Source organism: Lactuca virosa, chromosome 5, assembly GCF_052849685.1.
Source record: "Lactuca virosa cultivar CGN04683 chromosome 5, Lactuca_virosa_CGN04683_v6, whole genome shotgun sequence".
Lineage (NCBI taxonomy): Eukaryota > Viridiplantae > Streptophyta > Magnoliopsida > Asterales > Asteraceae > Lactuca > Lactuca virosa.
The window spans coordinates 353,158,532-353,164,531 of NC_136430.1; positions in this window are offsets into that span (position 1 = coordinate 353,158,532).

Below are 6,000 nucleotides of genomic sequence, written 5' to 3' on the forward strand. Positions count from 1 at the left end.
AGAAGTACCTGAAACACATATCACGTAACACGGTAAGCACGAAGCTTAGTGAGTTCCCCGAAATACCACACACAAATAATAAGCCTCTCATGGCTATAGTTCGGCATAAACCTTCCAGTCATGTGTTTCGGTGAAGACCCTCCAGTCTCACAGCTCGGGTTGGACCCTCTGGTCCTATCTCTGTAATGCACAGGATAGTATACAACATAATCACAAGGACAACATACACAATATTACATAACTCAATATAAGCACGTAGGACCCTCTGGTCATAACCCAGGATATACACAAAATAAGATGATAGCATAGTCATAACTACATGGTGAATAATATCACATATCTCAGTATAAGCTCATAAGAATACACATACATAGGACAATATAGCAGCATAAGTCGCAAAGACAGTATGCATGATGACACATATCACTGATAGCATATATCACAATATAAACAAATAGGACCCTCCGTTCGATAATGTAATAAGACCCTCTGGTCAATAGTGAGGACCCTCCAGTCTCACAACTCAGGATGGACCCTCCAGTCCTGTATCTCAGTAAAGACCCTCCGGTCACACAGAAATTACCACTCAGATAAGTATAGTGAGAAGACTCACCTCGCGAAGTAAAGCAACGTATTCCACCCTCGAGCTGTTGGTTAAATCTTTGCCCCTCCACGGCCTCTAAAATCCGCAGTTGACCAAAACCTTAAAATCAACGGAGGTCAATACACAAGATTGACCCAACTCTAAAAGTCAACGGAAGTCAACACTCAAGTCAACGGTCCATGTTGACTCAACTCGCCGAGTACAGCTCCTGAACTCGTCGAGTTCCTCTAAACTCAATAAATAGCAAAACCCAAGTCAGCTCGTCGAGTTGCTAGCCAACTCGTTGAGTCCATGTCGCATCCAAAAGACCAGGAAAACCCTATCAACTCGCCGAGTTCACTCTCAAGCCAAAAATGGGTAAAACCCTCTAACTAAGGTGTTTAGGCACAATAACTCTTTTATGGCTGGATAAAGTTGGGACCTTTAGACTCCATGGACCTCACAAGGTCCAGATCTGATGTCTCAATGCTTGGCAAGCACAAGTCATACCAAATCTCAAGGAAATATGGAAAAAGCCCCAAAAGTTCCTCATTAACAAGATCTAAACAACATGATGAGCAAGGTGATGGCTTTTATCATCCAACAGAAACTCCAAGTGAAGAAAATATTGGATCCCACAGCCTCTCCTCAATCCTTGCTTGTATCTTACTTCTCCCCTTTCAAATGATTCACCAAAACACTCAAATATTAGCACTATCACTCTCTTTTAGCTCCATGGCCGATTAGGGTTTCACATAGGGGAGTTGGGTAGCTGGTGAGGCAGAAATGAGGACATAAGTTCCTTTAAATAGGCCCCAACCCTGGAGATTTAGGGTTTCATCTCACAGCGCCAACTCGTCGAGTTGGTCCTCCGACTCGCCGAGTTGGTCCTCCGACTCGCCGAGTTGGTCATTAAACCCACGTGGCCAAGGTCGTCTCTACTCGACGAGTTGATCCTCCAACTCGTCAAGTTGCTTAAGCAATCAGTAAGAAACTCAGTTAAATTTAAATGTATGGGAGTCAGGATGTTACACTGTCACCAACCACCACCACAAATTGCCACCTCCGCCACTAACCACACCGTCATATTCATATATGAAGAATCATTTGCTTATATACTTATTCATATATGAATACACCTATTTATATATATATATATATATATATATATATATATATATATATATATATATATATATATATATATATGCAAAAGTTCAACAACGAACCATTTTAAACCATAGAACCAATGAACTATGATTTTTCAAGTTTTAGATTTTTTCTATTAATCGAAAAAAAATCTACAAATATAGAAATTCATAACCTTTTATCTTCTTTCCATTGATATCAAATTTGATAAAAAAAATTATTTTTTATTTTTTTATATATTCAGATTCACATTGTGAATCTACACTATAAATCATTAATTTTGTATAAATTCATTGTATGAATCTGCACAAATTCACAGTGTGAATCTACACAGATTCATAGAGTGAATCTGTATAAATTTCGTTGCACGGATTTCACATGGTGAATCTGCACAGATTCACAATGTGAATCTGAATAGATCATTTTTTTAATCAAATTTGATATCAATAGATTGAGGATAAAAAGTTATGAATTTCTATATTTTTAGTTTTTTTTATGAAAAAATTGTTCTAAAAGTTGAGAAAAAGATTGGTTTATTGGTTCTAAAGTTTAAAATGATTCTTTGTTTAACCCAACCATATATATATATATATATATATATATATATATATATATATATATATATATATATATATAAATTCATTCCCTTGTTCTCAAATTTTTTTAATTGAACCTCACGTCTCTCTCTCTCTCTCCATATATAAATATATATATATATATATATATATATATATATATATATATATATATATGTATATATATATATATATATATATATATATATATTTATATATATATATATATATACTAGACGTATTCCCGCGCGTTGCGCAGTAAAATAAATATATGGTTAAAATATGTTGAAATTTATAATTTTATCCATGATTTTTGGTCATTTTTTATATATAGGCCTATTAAAATTGGTACCTACGACCCTAGAATATTGGAACCGATCCTAGAACATGTTATGTCGGTTTTTGATATTCCAAAACTGCTCATAGAATTGTCGATATTGGGTTCTAATTTTTTTATTACGGAATAAGTTGATTGACTATTACAACATATGAAAAAATAATTAACCATATAAATTATTGATAAAGTAAATACAACGAATTAAAGGAAAAATTAAAATTATAAATAAAAGATGTTTATAATTGATATCAAAATATTCTCTAGACTAATAATAATTATAAAACATAAAATGAGTTTCAGCCATCATATGTTATTAGAAAACATAAGTTAAAAAACAAGTAAACCATTTGTATTTTACATGTCTCGTGCCATTATGCTTTTCATTATCATAACATAAAATTAGAGGTGCAAATTGCAATGGCTAAATATTATTTCACTTTTAATTACCTTACAGTTAAATCATAAACTTCTTGTTTAAAAAGATCACGAATGATTAAACGATTTATAATCAAATAATAGTTTGTAATGATATATCAGCAACTCAAATTTATCATTTTTATGGAATATAACAAAATAAATTTTAAGAAGTTTTATCAACTACATAATTGTCATCTATATGACCATTTCCATGTAAGTGATTGTGAACATCCAACACAATATGAAGACCTATAAAATTTAACGTCAGCATGAATTCCATTACATCATCCTAGAAGTCGCACCCAATGAATCTTTTTAAAAGTCTAGTTATACAATTTGAAGTGGAATGAACATTAACATGCACCATCTTGCAAACTCCATTATAATTTATACAACATGGACCGTTAGGTTTAGACTTTAGACGGCTAGTTGCATAGCTTCCTTTTGGGATCCCGCTGAACATTATTATAACTTTCATGAAAAAAATGCGAAACTTTAAAATAAATTGAACTACCAAAGTTTTAAAATCAAGAAGCATGAACTACGTTAGTTGTATCCATTCTTGTTTTATATTGTTGTGAAGTCATCTTACTGCTCATGTGAATCTAGAGGCAATGATTAGAACATCTTCATATATAATATTTTTCATTCTAACGAAAACCATAATTATACAGTATAAATTTAGATAATAAGAAAGAAGAAAATGAAGCAATATTTTTTACCATAAACTTTCATATTTCCTTCTCATCATCATCTTCCTCTTTATTATTATTTATGATCTCCATCGATAATCTTTTTGAATGGAGTTTGTAATCTACATCTCAACCACTCGCACAACTCTTTAAACCATTCTAATAAAAATTTACTGTTATGAACTATATATATCTCAATGTTAATCAATTGGTGTCATAAGAATCATTAAGTATTATAAGTTAAAAAAAACTATTGAGTGGTAGTTGTTAATTAGATGCTAGTAAAAAGTTTTGTAGGTTTAAATAGATATTATGGAATCATTATTATAAAGAAATATAAAAAGGCATGGAAGTTTCAAATGCATGAGGTGTTTGGAAACTTTTGTGGGGGTTTCAAATGAATGAGGTGACAGCAAAAATGCCTCTTTTATAAGTATACTAGACGAATTCCCGCGCGTTGCGCAGCGAAGATTAAAAATATATTGTTAAAATATTGAAAAATATTTGTTTAAAATGGTTATGTTATTCACATTAACTTTGAGATAATATTTTTACATTAATTTATATATATATATATATATATATATATATATATATATATATATAATCTCTATTATTTTGAACAATAATATTGATGGACATCAACCCACATTTCTCATTAATAGAATTAAATATAATTATCTATTTAGTATTATTTTAAATAATCATTATTATTGATTAATTATATTTTGACTTATGCGATCATTCTAATTTCAATAATGATGTTCATTTAAAATACAGTTTATTTATAGCTAAATGTAATTTATAATTTGATGTTATTATCATTTAAAATTGTTATTCATTAACTTTAAACCACTTATTATTAATAATTTAAAACCAATTGTTATTATTAATAAGTGAAAGAAACTTTTAAAAAACACTTATTATTATAATTAAAATGTTAAACATATACTAAAATATAAAGTGATAAGATAGACAATTTGCATTTTATAAAAGGCTTACATGGATAATATGGATAATATGACATATCGATGATTTTTAATTAATTATTGTTTTGAAGAAACATGAACATACAAACATGTATACAATAGTTAATTAAATATTATATATATATATATATATATATATATATATATATATATCACATTCCGTAACATATGACCGATAACATGAATCTAATGTAATTTACATTAAAATTTCAACCACAACATACAATGATATTCTTAAAAGAATACTTAAATCAAGAAAATACAAAAAAGAATTAGTATATAACAAACTTATAAATTAAAAACTTCAACATAATAACATGACTCGAAAAATTATTCAAACCCCTCAAACCAACACAAAAAACCTTAAACTTGTTTTCTTTGTGAATTTTGTATGTGAATTGTATTTCTGTGTCTACTAGAAAAGATTGACCTTTTTATAGTAGAGTATCCATTAATTGTTTATTAAATATATTATATAAGTTATAAAACCATTGAATTGTTAATAATTATTAAGAGACTTTTGAGTGGTATTCATTAAAATAGGAGGTTTCAAATGCATGAGGTGTTTGCAAATTTTTATGGGGGTTTCAAATGCATGAGGTTCAAGGAAAAATGTTAGTTTTATAAGTATGTATGACTAGGCGAATGCCCGCGCGTTGCACAGAAGCATCTATATAGCTGAAATCTTTAAAAATATATGTTTTTTTAAATATAACAATAATGTTGGCATTAAATTTGATATAATAATTCCTATTCTAAGTTGATATAATATATTGTTTATTTTAAATTAAATGATAATATATATACATCTATTAAAACAACATAATCTCAATCTTTTGAACGACCTCTACCCACGGGTTACTCATGAATAAAATTAAATATAATATATGGTTTAATGTTATTTATAGTTGTTGTTATTGTTAATTATTTTTTTAAAATTTATTTGCTTAACGTTTTAATTTCTATCATTGTAATTATTTAAAACCTCAAACATTTTTTTATTTTAAAGGTAACAATATAATAATTTATATAGAGTTATTTTAAGCTATTTATTTGAAAACTTTTAACGATTATAAAAAAATCTTTAAAAAATATTTTAGTTAAATTGATATTACAATTTATTTTTTGCATTTAGCACTACAGTTTATCACATTTAACTATTCACAAAATACTTTTTGGGTTTTTTAAGTGGAACTGAGATTTATATTGAACTTCACCCTGTAATGTTATATTTAAATTAACAATTTAAATATTTTGT